Source organism: Gobio gobio, assembly GCF_949357685.1.
Source record: "Gobio gobio genome assembly, chromosome: 22".
In the NCBI taxonomy this organism is placed as follows: Eukaryota; Metazoa; Chordata; class Actinopteri; order Cypriniformes; family Gobionidae; genus Gobio; species Gobio gobio.
In genome coordinates this window covers 26315329-26331305 of record NC_137118.1, presented here as the reverse complement: position 1 = coordinate 26331305, position 15977 = coordinate 26315329, and positions in this window count along the sequence as shown.

The following is a 15977-nucleotide window of genomic DNA, read 5'->3' as shown; positions in this document are numbered from 1 at the left end:
TGGTTATGTCCCCAAAGCGATCGGCACTCCCTTCAGGGCGCAGATTATCTCCCTCTCGGCTCTGCCAGCATCCGATGAGGGGGACGGTGGCAATTTCCTCTGCCCTGTCAGGGCATTGAGGGTTTATGTCACACGCTCCGCCGCCTTCAGGCGTTCTGAGCAGCTATTTGTTTCGTTTGGTGGGCGCACTAAAGGTCTCGCCTCCTCGAAACAGACCCTGTCCAGGTGGATAGTGGACGCGATTGCAACTGCATATGCTTCCAAACACCTGCAGTGCCCGCTAGGTGTCAGAGCACACTCCACCAGAGGCATGGCCTCTTCGTGGGCTTGGGCCAGAGGGATTTCCATCCACGATATCTGTATGGCGGCAGGCTGGGCCTCCCCGTCTACGTTCGTGAGATTTTACAATCTGGAAGTTCCTGCCTTACAGGCGAAAGTGTTATCAGTTCAATAGGGCCGTTGGTTCTGCCCAGTGATTCTGCGCAGACATAGCTCACATACTGGTAGTAAGTTCGGTACTAGGCTCATGTGAATTTGAAGGAGACCGGCGGTGCCGTTCCCTCATTTACGAGACGAGCTGTTGTGAGTTTGAAGGTGACCGGCGGTGCCGTTACCTCACTCATATAACAAGATATTGTGAATTTGAAGGCGACCGGCGTTGCCGCTCCCTCATTCATGAGACAAGGTGTGGTGAATTTGAAGGAGACCGGCAGGTGCCGTTCCCTCATTCATGGGACAGGGTGTTGTAACCACCCGTCGTAAACCACCCGTCAGTTCGAATGAAGTGTCTGTATATGTGGTGGCCCGTTTTTTCTTTACCGGCCACCCTGCCCGAGCAGTGTTATGGTCCCCGGTTCCCTGGGATACATATGCTGTATGCGAGGCGCGCACGGCGTTGACAATATGTTCCCGTAGCGTAAGGAACTTACGCAATACGAGAGAACCTCTCGTAAGAGAACGATACTCGGTTACTTAACGTAACCTCGGTTCTCTCTAGAAGAGGGAACGAGTATTGCGTTCCTTGCCGTGCGCCCCGCTGGCTTTTACGCTTCAGAACTAAGAAAACCGAATATGCAGCCCGTGAGCCCTGCTTATATACACGTGGCCACGCCCCACCTGTAGGCAAATGAAGCCAGGTGGGCGCGAAGCGCCCTCATTGGTCGCCACGTCACGCGGGCTCACCGATAGGCTGCTGCAGTTGCCAGCAGAGCAGCCAATAGCACGCTGGAATAGCCTGCTATGGTCTGCCAGGCTGCCGCACTGCGTTGACAATGTTACAAAATTAAGGATAATTTTGGGTTTTTCAGAAATCTCGAAGAAAGAATACTTTCCCGTAGCGTAAGGAACTTACGCAATACTCGTTCCCTCTTCTAGAGAGAACCGAGGTTACGTTAAGTAACCGAGTATCGTTTTACTGTATTTTTGATCAAATAAATTCAGCCTTCTTCTTTCAAAAACAATTTAAGAAGTCTTAATTATTTCAAACTTTTGATTACCAGTGTGTAAAATAATGCATGTAACTAGCAAATTATATATTTATTTTCATATGTCACTTTCCATTGGCCACTTGAATATGAAAGTTGCCAGTTTTAGCATGATATATGAGAAAGATATTTTGAGTATTATGAATCATTTGAAAATGATTGTGAAATTACTGAAGAAAGCCTGGAAACAGAAAGACAAACATTCCCTCTGATATGCTGAAAACTGCGACACCTACGCTAATGTTTCTTTGTGCATTCTGTAACAACAATAAGTTCTGGGGAATAATTAATTCAAATGGTATGAATATTCATGAGTTTATGAATATTATTAGCTTGTTGTACAGAAAAATTAACGTATAACGGAACCTTTAATCATTTAAAAGTAACCTTTATCCAAATTGATTTCTTCATCAATTATCAATCTTACAAACCTTAAGAAACATTGATCTGTTTGATCAGGACAAATAATATCTCTTATGTTTGCACAATTTGTATTACTAAAGTAGTAATACATGAAAATCAAGCTTAAATGGGTAGCTTAGATCTTACGCTTCAGTGACTTCGAGATTTGTGAGCAAAACAATAAGGATTCAGTTTAATGCAATTATTGAGTTTTAATAAAACACTATAGAATACAAAGCTACGAATCACACGGGGGTAAATATGCATATATATAGGAGAAACAAACGATATGGTACAAACAAGGAAAAATCAAACTTAACGAATAAAATCAAAGGGAAAAGAATGATGGAAAGAGAGAATCCACGAGGGAGAGAGAGATGAGAGAGATGAGAGAGAGAGAGAGAGAGAGAGAGAGAGAGAGAGAGAGAGAGAGAGAGAGAGACAGACAGTTCAATCACTTCACCAAAACCCTTCAGACATTTATGATTTCGTGAATCAGGATTAATTCAGACAACCTCGTACAAGCAGTTAAAGGTGAAATATAATACTTGCATTAGGCTCTCTCGTGTACGTGTCTGAGTTCGAATCGTCGTGGAAGTTCGCTAAGGAGGTGAGTCCGGAGAATTTCTGTGAAGTTCAGGAAAGTCGCTCCAGAAGTTGCAGGTCTCTCTCTCTTGGCTTGGTGCCAAAGGAATCCCTCTCTCAAAGGAAGGTCAAAGGCCAGGGTCCTTGTAGTGGCGGAATGGCGGAGCGCAAGGAGTTCATGATAACTTCTGCATTTATAGATGGAGTGGCCGAGCCCGACTTATGGAAAGATCCAATCACGTCCGTGGAGAGATCTTCTCGAGAAGGCGCGAGTGTTCCATTGTTCTCTGAACCCCCCTCCTCTGAATTAATCAATAGGGTGGAAATTCTAAGCCTCTTTTTCTTTAGAAAGCTGGTATTTCTGAAATTATGCATCAAAATCTGATTTTTGAACCAAATTTGGCCTAGTCATAATTTTGCGATAACAGAGATACTAAGAACGGTCATTCTGCGATTTGCGCGTCCAGATATACAAGATTATCACAGTTACTGGCATACAGGTTTTGATTGGCAACAGTAAACATCCTAGTTATTCTAATACATTGTATAAAGACATGAAATCAACGGATTATATATATTTGAACATTATTAAGACAGTTCTTTAAGTCCCATGTTTTAAGTAACACGTGTCGTGCAAGAATTGTCTTCTTTCAGCGCTGATATGTGTGTGTGTGTAAAGTCATGTGGATGCCTTCAGGCGGTACAATTCGATGCTCCATTCTGTAGACTCAGACAATCTGGCGGACATCGTGGTTGTTCATTAACTTCGATATCTCTTACACACACACCCCATTGTCTATGTCTGATTTGATTAGGAGAGTCACGAGTTGGTGTGTAGAAGCCTCATCCGGTGATGTATTCGGCCCAAAATCTGATTGAATCGGGTCATTGTTGCTACAATTCTTTGACGACGAATAACGTAAAAGGCATTATAATCTGATTCATTCTGAAAGCTCAACAGTAGTTTACATCCCTGGAAATTAATGTCCGTCGTTAAACATTTTTAAAATCGTTAACAGTCGGGAAATATTGCTGCCCATTGACTCGTATTCAGCTCTTACCTCGGCTCGCATTCAAGTGTCGCCCGCGCTGCTCGGCTGCTGTGCACAGTAAATCCCGCCTCGTTGAATTTGATTGGATATCGCAAACATTTTGACATTGACGAGCGCTTTTACACCACTGAGACACTGGGACTGAGCAGGCTATAGATTAGAGTTTTGCATGGAGTTTTGCCTCAAGAGGGCTGCGCGGGCCATTCGTCTGGGCTGACGGAAGGATATAGGCTACGTAGTTTTACTATAATTTATTCTTCATATATTTACGTAGCAACGGGCAGGCCCACATTGTCCAGCGGCCCACCGGGAAAACGCCCGGTACGCCAGATGGCCAGTCCGCCCCTGCTGGAAAGGGGGAGAAGATGCGCACACAGAGCTGAACCCACCATTGAGCCATCTTCAGCTCCTGAGGCCCTGCGAGATGCACCAAGGATGGGCTCCAACAATGCCACCCGTAGAGCTATCCAACTCCGAGAGACGTACTGTGCCTACTACTTCAACCAGGAGGGTGCAGTGCCATGGCAGCCGAATTCATAGAATACGCCAAAGGCTCTTTTCAGAGCCACAAAACCCAAAAGCTCTTTTAAGAGCTACCTATATTTTTCTTAAAAGTGCAGATTCCAAGTGTCATAACAATTATTTTTTACATTAAATTAACATGTTGGTTTTATATTTTCATCACCATGTCATAATGTACATAGCCTTTGCCCTTTCAGCCCTGTTTTCAACTAATACATTCATGATTTGAGCAGATTTTCACTGGAGAGAAAATACAAAGGCCTTCACAGAACAAAGAAACTCATACAGGTTTGGAACAACTTGAGGGTGAGTAAATGATGACAGAATTTACATTTTTGGGAGAACTATCCCTTTAAGTGATTGTATTGCGTCGACAGCGCTGTATGATACGACAAATTTAAAATACTTACTGTATTATTCTATATGAACATGAGAAAACAATACAGCCATACGATTATTTTAATATGTTTATTTTAGTGCTGTATGTATGTAATATGTATGTGTGTGTGTGTGTGCAGAAGCCTGGCCCTCCTCAGCACAGAAAGCCTACGAAGGGACGGCAAGAGGCTCTGAAAGAAAACCTCGTCTTCATCTGCTGCTGGTGTTGGAGGCGGCGGCGGTGGTGGTGGATGTGGCAGCGTGGTCATCTGCGTCAGGGGCTCAATTGCTGCCAACAGTCCTCTCTCAAAAGAAGACATTTCCCTTTTTTTTTATCTTCCTACCCTTGTCATTGATCTCGACAGTTTCCTCCTGCTCTGTCTGTCTGCCTGCATAGTTACAGCAACAATTGATAATCAATGAACATGGCATGATTTTAATGTCAAATCATTCTTTGAAATAATTTATTATGTAACGTTATTACGCATTAGGTGTCAACGGTTGTGTGGCCTAAACTTTGCAGCATATGGTTCAGCTCTACACAGATTGACATTGATTTTCTAAATGACTTAACCCTCCTTGATAGTACTGAAATAATAATGTATTTGAGAGCTTTGTTAGGTTCTGCCTGCCTGTGTCACTGCCTGCCTCATCTCCTCTGCTTGAAGGGGCTTGCTGGGTGATGGCCTGGCTGTCTTCTCTGACCTGGCTGTCCTCCTCTGGCTCTGGACTGATGGACTGATGTGAAGGGGGCAGAGGTCGTCTGGGGATGTTGCTGGACGTCTCACGGTCATGAAGGAATGGTGTGAGAAATCGCAACACCGCCATGAAACGCCAGGGTTGGGTCCCAGGCGACCCTGCCCCACTCCTTGTCATTTCCCTTTCTTTTTTCTTCTCCTTCCTAAATCTGTCCCCCAGTGACTTCCATCGGGTCCTACATGTATCCTCTGACATGCAAAAATGTAAATAAATTAAACAATTAATTCAAATACAACAAGTGTTGCTCAAGTGTTTAAACTTGTTTAGTTATTAAAATAAGAACTGAATTAAACATGCCAAATAAAACAGGTTCTGGTATAGATTTCAATTATGCAAGGTTCATAATAAATACATTTTTTTAAGCGTTTACCATCTACCAGCCAACTGACAGATAAACGGTCAAATCCACCTTCCACTCAAATGTAATTCATTATTTTGTGTATGAAAACTGATCACTTTAATATTTTATTCCTCATTTGGCTGGGCGATAGCGCCTATTTGATCCACACATGATATGATATGCTGCCTGTCATTCAATGATAAACAGAGTACACGGACAGAATACAAGCATGATACATACCAGATTCTCCAACCGTCTCTGCCACCTCCTTCCAGGCCTGGTCTCTCCGGTTTGTGTCCCAGTATGTAAACAATGATTGGTCATCAGGGCAGGACTTAGGGTGGTGGGGGCCCCTGGGCTTGAGTCACTTTCGGGCCCTACCTTCTATACATTACTTTAAATAGAACAAAATGATACATAAGCTATGTATTAGAGCAACACAATTCTGGATAAACTGAGAATAAAAATAGAGATCACGATTCTGAACAAACTAAACAAAATAACATAATTTATGTTAATTGCTGAAGTCTATAAAAAATTTTAATTAATCTGAATTATTTATTTAAAAAAAACTTGGGTTTGAATGAATGATTAAATTCCTCAATCAAATACAATCGTTTCATAGATGAATCAGCATCTTTGAACCAATCTCCTGAATGAACGATTCAATGACAAATGTTTTTTAAAAGTAATTTGTCGCCATCTGGTGGCGTAACAATATAATCGATCCAATCGTTATTTGAAGTGCAAAGCTAATTTCAAAAGGTGACTGGTACAGTATACAGTGTTACATGTAAAAAAAAAGAAAAAATACAAAACGTGAAAATGTATTTATATGACCACTGATTGAAGCTTGAAAAAGTTTTCCAATAAATAAATAAATAATGATTAAAAAAGTTCAAAGTGATCATGTGTTTATTGCAATGCACAAATGTCTTGGTCAGAATGAGAATAAAACACTTATTTACCTGGAAACCATATTGAAAAACAAATCATTTGTATTACATATAAATAGCTAAATCTATGAGTGTATAAATCTTAAAAAAAAAAAAACTGTTCTTGGTAAGTGCTGACATATTGTATAGATTATATACATCTCCATACACATATAGGAAGTGTTAGGCTGACTTTGACCTACAGTATGTCTACTACATCACATATAGCCAGACTCAAAAAGGGATTGACCGGCAAACTTTGCCAAAAAGGCGGCAAGCAAAACAAAATACACAACCGATGGATGGTGGGTAGAGCAACCATTCTCTGGGCAAGTACTCACCATTCAAATGAGTTTTAGGGTGCTTTCACACTTGGTTCGATTGCCTGGAACGAACCCGAGTTCGATTGCGATTGCGGAAATGAGTGAAACACACACAAACACACATTTTTATCAAATCATATGTAATTAATATCGGTTCACTTCCGCGATTTAGTACGATTGCGTTCACATCAGCAGCGAACCGTACCGGAGTTCACATGAACCGTACCCCAGACCACCCTTTTTAAGGGGACTCTGGTACGGTTCGCGGGTGCGCACCCGAGTTCGGAAGACCGTGTTCACATCATCCAAACGAAGCGAACTTCTGACATCAATCGAGTCTCTTCTGATGTTTGTAGTGGCGTTCAGAAGCCTTGACATTAGCATCCTTATTTTGAACGGATTTCGGACCTTTTCGCGCCCAATAAGCACGCACGTTTTCCAATCAACAAACTTTAAATTAAAAATTAAATGACTGACATATTATTGAAAAAAATCAACGTAAAAGGGCGGGGCCCCCTATTGGGCGGGGCCCATGGGCCCCAGCCCAGTCAAGCCCAATGGTAAGTCCGGCCTTGTTGGTCGTAAAGGACCGGGTGATTACCCACCGCAATTATTAGCTTTTCCTCCATTTTAGATCGTTCTTCACTCTTCATTCACCAGTGTTTTAAACGAACGCTATTGGCTAGCGTCTGCTCTAGGATATTTGCATAGGGTGATCTGATTGGATGACGCCTGCGTTGGCGCTTGAAAAGTTGAGAAATCTTCAACTTTTGCCGCTTGCAACCTATGCTTGCAACGCGAGTGAAGCGACGCAACGGAACCCACAATTCAGTTCGGCAACGCATGACGTCACCCATTCAAAGTAAACGAGAAGCGTTGACTACGGCTTAACTCCAAGCTTAACTCCAAGTCTTCCAGAGTCAAAGCCGATTCAAAAGACCGCTGTTCGCCAGCTTCTGTGTTTACGAGTGGCACGCAGAACCTCCGCAACTCGTACCGTCATTATGTAAAGCCCGCCCACCGACTCTACACACGCTGTGATTGGCCTGACCAGAGTTTGGTTTTTCCCAACGGGGTAATCCAGCCCCCGGAAAGTGTACCTTCCATAGGGGCAGCCATTGCTAACCAAGCCATCACCTGCTGTTAGCATCCCATTGACTCCCATTCACTTTGGCCTCACTTTGACAGCAAATATCCACCCCCGAAAAAAAAAATCCCCTAAAAAACAATTGCATAAAGGGCAGAAATAAAGAATACGTCATGAAATGATTATTTCAACATTAACAACTTGACAGCTCAATAATAAACCATAAGAAAACATAAGATCAAGTACGTGAATTTGCAACAGAACACATGCTATATTATTTTACATTTGATTATTTTATTTAATTCTAAAGAACTCTTAGCCTATTTGGTGCACTTATGACGCCTCATGATGTTCCAAACCTGTATGAGTTTCTTTGTTCTCCTGTAGGCCTACACAAAAGAAGATATTTTGAAGAAAGTTTGTACCAGGCTGCTTTGGGGGCACCATTGACTTCCACAGTAATCTTCCTACGTGTTCAACATAACAAAGAAATGTATACATGTTTGGAACAACTTGAGGGTGAATAAATGATGACAGAATTTTCATTTTTGGGTGAACTGTCCCTTTAAGAAGTCATTCTGAACCAGGCCTAATCACTTTTTTGAATTTTAAAAATGTTTATTTTCTTTGAATAATTTACTTAAATTATGACTATATTATCGTGTAATTATTTGTCCCATTTTTATCTAAATATTTTTTAAATGTCATAAACTTTAAATGACAGGATTATTTATTATGTATGATATAGCCTAAATAAATGATAAATTAATAATAACATTTATTAGGCTAGAATCTATAAATTAACCTGTCTAAAAAAATAATAATTCTGTCTGCCAAGCTCTGATAATGTATTGGAATATTATATTAATATATTATCCATTAAAAAAAACTATAGGCCTACCTTTAGAAGCACGGATGTGTCTGTCACATAGACTGGTCTGTCACCACAGTCAGACAGTCTGAGACACTGAAATGCTTCTCATAAAGTGTGCAGTTGGCCTGAGGTTCATCATGAGTTACTGGACAGACCCATTGATACCTTTTTGATATTAATTCAGTTCTATATCTGGAGATCCCCTTGCGTTCTTCAAACGGTGGACGCAACGCAAGCTCGACATGTTTTTAAAAAACCGCGCAAGTTTACAGGCACACTCTGGCACAGCGCATGTTCTCGAGACTCCGCCGCTATAGCAACAAAGCCCGCAATCACGCACAAATGAGCTCCTGTACTACTTATTGTGAAATTGATTCTTTATATTTGCTATCAGTATTCTCCACACTGCAAACTCCGTATGTGTTTATTGAACTATGTGTGGACCTGTGTAAAATACGGGACAAATCGCGTCCCGTATTGGTTTGATACGGAACGCGTCATTTTGCTTGTAAATACGGGACGATTCCGTATTTTACGGGACGGGTGGCAACCCTACGCTAGGGTGCGTCTAGATTTCTAGGCTAGCAAACTGTCCTTCAATACCCCGGTTGCAGGAGTACTGTTATGTCGTTCGACTGCTTGTTTATCGTCACCTGTGCCAGCAGATCCAGCAGGAGTATCCGACACTGTTTTCCCTGACTTCTTCACACCTTTCCTCTTTTCAGATCCTCCCATTATCGTTGTTCCAAAAATTCAAGACATTAATAAATGGAAATTCTCAACAAAAAAAAAGTTTCGTTGTAACTATTATAAAACAGTTTGGGATTGCTGAGCTCACAAACGTACATGTGATCAGGGCGCCATCTTGCACGCCTCCTCTACCCTGAAAAGTTGTATTGAAATTCACTCAGGGAAAAATTGATGATACTTTAATGTTAAAGGCCTGAAAATAACCTAAATATAAAACTGCATTTCTGATCATGTTGTGATTCAAATTTGAGGATGATACTCTAACAAATGTAGCTTCTGTAAGCTTTTATGTCAAAAAAAATAAAAAAAACCTCTAGGCGTCCTTTCAAAAAGGCCCTTTATTTCAGAAGATTTGTAATTGTAAAGAGTAGCGTTTCATTCAAATAAATCTGCAATAAACTGCTAATTATAATGGATATATACAGTTACTGAAAAACTAAAGCAACTATTACAGAATTTACAAAGTGTAAAAAACTAATTTAGTTGATAAGAAGTGCCAGTCTCCACTGCGGTGTGCTCTCGCAAGATGATGCCTTTTGATTGGTTACAACGTCCATCAATCAAACCTTTGTTGGCAAGGCATTGGCTAGGCATTGCCTGCCTTTATCCAACCAAAACCATAGCCGCTTTGACTGACACCTCACGGAGCCTGTAATGCGCTTCCTGTATATAATGAGTCATCAGAAGGCCTGTGATTGAAGGAGAGAGACCTGGGAGGGTTTAACTGGAGCTGAAGACTCTAAACTGCAGGGGAGATCCTCAGAATACTCGCTATTGCATTGAAAATGGACGTGATTAATTACTAATATAACTCAAATACGCTCAAGTAAATGAAGGAGGATTTTTTTGTTTGCCCCCCTCTATTTTTCAGAGTGGACCCTTACACTTACATGCTGGTGTTTATTGGATTCGTCCGATCGGATCTGCACGATAGGAGATGAAAGATGAGTAACTGCATTTATTATGCTGATGTTTAAGTGGCCGGTCCTTTAGCATTTAATTAAATGCTAAATGAAGCATTAAATTAATAATTTATCATTTCATTAATCCTTTAATGCACCACTGCGGATTGAGAGGTTAAACTAATACAAGGAAACATTATTTAATATTTTTTATTCATATGCAAAAATATAGTAAAAATAAATAAATCAAAGTATTTACCAACACATTTTGATGCATGCACAGACATCTAGCATTTCTGAGTGATGATGATGCAGAGGAATCACTGAATCAAAGTTTTGAACTGAGTCAATGAAACAGGTTCAAACTTTTTAATAAAGAAAACGTCCAAATGAAGTTTGTAACTATTCAATAAATGTGTTCAGATCGATGCGCGCTCACGGCTCCGCTCATATGAATGATTCACGTTTTAGTTGCTATGGCGACGCCTGTTATGAATTCTGACGCAGACTCAGACACGCACCGATTGTGTTGTTGATCTGTTGTTGAGAGAGACGACTGAGGCGATTTCACAAACTTTTGCAGAATATTTTCTGTGCTGACCTTGACATTTTGAAGCTGTTTGGAGGAGACGAGACTTTTATTCTGGAAGAACATCGCAGGAGATATCCTTTACAGAGTTACATTTTTGAGTTGTAGATACTTTTATCTTATTGTTCTTTTCTTATTTTAGGAGTGTCGAGTTTGATTAATTCTTTGTTTTTGTTTTCTTTTTTTTTGGAGGAGTATTTTTGAGGAGAGTTTATTGTATTGTATTGTGTGTTGTTTTGTTTTGTTTTGTGTTTTGTATTGTTTTTGTTCCAGATTGCAGGAGGATGTCGATGGCGAAGATGATGGGTGAAAGAGAAGGTGAGTGCTTTAACGTTAGTTATGTTATGTTACTGAAATATTTCAGCCTCGGGCCGCTCCATATCCAGGAGAGCTGCTTTCTCTCAGACGGCTGGTCAGGAGGTTTGGAGACAGACAGTGTTCTGATGACCGTGATCAGGCCTGGGCCGGTTGCATAAACCGTTAAGACTAGTCTTACAAGTTAGACATACATTTTTTTTCTTTAAGACTGTTCATACATTTTTTTAAATCAGTTACATAAAAACATAGACTTGCCTAACTGCTAGTGGCTCATACTAGATCTTAAGACACTGTCTTAACGTAATGGCTTAGTTTATGCAACTGGCCCCCAGGATACGCTGCCAGACCAGACCCAGATCACAGATCCAGGAGCTTCCTACACATTTAGCGCTTCTGTCTTCTGAGTTTTCTGTTTCTGTGCCCACAGGTCAGACTGACAGGAAGAGAGCGTGGCAGAGCGGCAGCCGGCAGAGCCCAGATGATCATGGACGTCCGTCCACTCCATCTAAAGGCTTTCGGAGAGGTCAGAATAGGCTTTTATTACACAAGTTATGGCTCAGTTAAAGGGTTAGTTCACCCAAAAATGAAAATGATGTCATTAATTACTCACCCTCATGTCGTTCGACACCCTTAAGACCTTCATCTTCGGAACACAAATGAAGATATTTTTTGTTGAAAGCTGATGGCTGAGAAGGCCTCAGATAGGCCTCCATTGGCATTCAGTACACAGGGTTTTTCCTGGGTCAAAAATGGTCTTCGGTGGTGGCTGACAGACATGACACACGCACGCACAGTAAAAAAAGTCCCCTACCCACATGATCTGCAAGCGCAATACTGACAATACATTTTAAATAAATTCAAAGAAAGTTTGTAACTTTTGCTTATCTTATTTTGATCCCACATGAAAAAATACTATAGTATATTATAGTAAAATTACTCTAGTAAATACTATAGTGTTTTTGAACTGTACTATAGTAAATATACTACAGTAAATAAACAAAGTGTAGTAAATACTATAATATAATACAATATACTACAATTTACTGTAGTATCTTTACTATAGTATGGCTCAAAAACACTATAGTAATTTTACTATAATATACTATAGTATTTCTTCATGTGGGATACCTTGATGTTTGTTTTTGTTCCTCATTTTTACACTATTTACTGATAATTGTTTTGGTATATAATCATATCAATATTAAAAAGTAGTTTTTAAAAAATGAACAAATAGCCTAATTTTCTGCCATATACAATTTCATAAAATTATCAGCTAGCTAACAACAACTTTGTTCTGGGTTCACCTCACAGTCTAAACTAAGTGATTTATAGGCTATTTATTTTACTACACATTATGAACATAAATAAGCTGAAAGACTGGATAATTAAAACTAACTCTTACACCCACTCTTGCTAAATTGTGTAAGCACACTTGTGTTCTCATTTCAGGTGTTCTGAGTAAATTTAAACTGATTCGTTAGTTCAGTGTTGGACAGATCAGTTGTTCTAACCAGTCGTTAAAATGATTCGGTTCATTAGGTTGCGAATCGGACATTAGCAGACGCGTTGTGTGCGAATCCCGTCTGTTAGAACATCGCGAAAGATTTGTCAACACACAGAAAACACTTCATAACTGGACACGATTTGTTTCCCGTTTATTGAAAGTATGCTTTATGTCAGCTGGTCAGAGAATCAGTCAATGTTTTTTGAGCGCATTTCACACCCAGCGGCAATGAAAGGAAAACATCGTCTGATAGCGCCACGTGCAACATGGATTCGGTCTTCCGACCTTTTGATTTTTATTAACGTAATATGTGAAATATTAGAAAGCTAAGAATGCTTATTTTGAAGACAGAGAGAGTGCGAGCGAGGGAGGAGCTCTGATCGTCTCTCTGTCACTCAGTTACAAGCGCAGCATCTATTCTACATCATTCATAAATCACAATAGCTCATCAAATAAAGCTTTGGCGGGACAAAAATTTGTTTTGGCGGCCGCCAAAAAATTTTCAATGTAGGAAAAACCCTGGTACATTTACACTCACAAGACCCATAAAAGGCACTTAAAATGTCGTTACAAAGTCCATCTCACCACAGTGGCTCTACAATAATTTTACGAGGCGACGTCAATAGTTTTTGTGCCAAAAAAAAAATCAAAATAACGCCTTTATTCAACCTCTTCTTGTCTTCCGTGTAGGCCTCCACGACGCATGCGCGAGAATATGACGTAGCGCCGGCGTTTGGGTGAACTAACCCTTTAACAAATAATGTGTCATTGAAAATAACAATTTCATGTGACCACTGACATTGATTATTAATATTATTAAAAATGTCTTGACCAGGCACCATGTCCACATCATATTTGTCCCTCTCTGAGGACAATATAGTGAGGCGGTTCTGCAGAGAGTCGTTGAGCCTTAGCAGCCGAGGCTCGTACATCACGAGCTCAACAGGTGAGACTGAAATAAGGCTGGGCAGTGTACAGTCACATTGAATTTCATTTTACTGGTGACCTTTTTTTTAAGTAAAACGTAAGTTATGTCATTTTATCACTGCCTAATTGGACGTCAGAGATGTTTCTAATCATTCAGTTTTGTTTTCTTCATTTCAGAAAAACCCACAGAATGTAAGAAGAGGAAACGAGTTCGTTCTTTCCTCAGGAACGTGTGTAAGGCTGTGAGGCGCTCGCTCCTCTGCTGTTGTCTCAGTGATGTGGATGTTGTGGAGTCTTTTGTTCCTCCAGCGGATCTGGAGCCAGAGCCCGATCCTGGTCCATCATCACCTGATCCAGATCACTCCGGCGTCAAGCCAAATAATGGTCAATCTGCAGACATTATTTCTCCAACATTGTTTTAAACAGAATTATTATCGTCTTGTTTGCACTGATATTTTTAATATAAAACAAAGGATCTAGCAATCACAGATCCAGGAGCTTCCTACACATTTAGCGCTTCTGTCTTCTGAGTTTTCTGTTTCTGTGCCAACAGGTCGGACTGACAGGAAGAGAGAGTGGCAGAGCGGCAGCCGGCAGAGCCCAGATGATCATGGACGTCCGTCCACTCCATCTAAAGGCTTTCGCAGAGGTCAGAATAGGCTTTTATTACACAAGTTATGGCTCAGTTAACAAAATAATGTGTCATTGAAAATAGAAAGTTGAAAAAAATAAAACATAAAGTAACAATTTCACCATTGACATTGATTATTAATATTATTAAAAATGTCTTCAGCAGGCATCATGTCCACATCATATTTGTCCCTCTCTGAGGACAATACAGTGAGGCGGTTCTGCAGAGAGTCGTTGAGCCTTAGCAGCAGAGGCTCGTACATCGTCGATTGGAGGTGGAGTGGCGATAGATCGGATAGCCGAAACGAACAGGGCAGTTGGAGCGACGAAGAGTGGATGTGCCATCCGCTGCCAGGTCAAGTTCCCGTCGAGCCAACGGAGACTTCAAATGGCCTTATGGAGGCTTCACCGGTGAACACGAGCTCAACAGGTGAGACTGAAATAAGGCTGGGCAGTGTACAGTCACATTGGATTTCATTTTACTGGGAACCTTTTTTTAAAGTAAAAGTATTATTTATTATTAAAATTATTAAAGACATTATTTCTCCAACATTGTTTTAAACAGTATTATTATCGTCTTGTTTGCAAGCTCATACATTTCTCATATTTTGTTTTTCAGACTCCTTTGAGACTCTCTATAACGTGGGAGAGATGATTGGATCCGGAACTTTTGGGAGAGTGTTCAAGGGAACACGGAAGTTTGATGGCAAAAAGGTAAAGCAATCTTGCTGAATTGTACAAACATTTTTGCTCTTGCATGCATCAAAACATTCTTAATACAGATGGGTTAATACTTAGATGCTCAAATCGTAAATGTTATGTGCAAAGTCAGGCGCTTGAATACCGTTATTGAACGCTGTTTTTTTTTTTGCAGGTTGCCATCAAGCAGATGCACAAGATTGACAATGATCGTTATCTTGATATTGTAAGTTGGTCAAAAGTTGTATTTGTTGTTTAAGTGCTGTTTGTTGTTTAAGTGCTGATTACTGTAGTCAATACACCTGTAGGAAGCATTAGGTGTAAATGTAATAGATCAATAAACCTGGAAAGGCTCTGATGATCGTGTCTGTAAAGATCAAAGAAAAGTACATTTAAAAATGATAGGTTTTCTTCAGATTTTTACCCAGCTAACCTTCTGTCTACTACTTTTCTCTAGCCCGGGCATCCCGAACCTCTCGTTACAGAAGTGGCGCTGCTGCTAATGATGAGGCATGAACCCATAAGCCCCTACGTCGTCCGACTGTACGACTGGTTTGAACATCCTCGGACATTCGTTCTCATAATGGAGTTCCCTGACCCCTGCGAGAGCTTGCTGGACTTCATCATTCGTCATTCGTGTCAACTGGATGAAACAACAGCACGGGTCATCCTGCGACAGGCTGCGCTGGCGGTACAGCACTGCATCGAGCATGGCGTTTTTCATAATGACGTTCATGCAGAGAATTTCCTGGTGAAGACAAACACGTTAGAGCTCAAGCTGATCGACTTTGGCTGCGGTCAGCTACTTAGTGGTGATGGCTACGAGACAAAAATATACCGTGGTGAGTATTTTTGGAGTGTGGAAACCTGGATGTAGTGACTTTCTGATTATTTGATGCTTTGAAGAAATTGCTCAA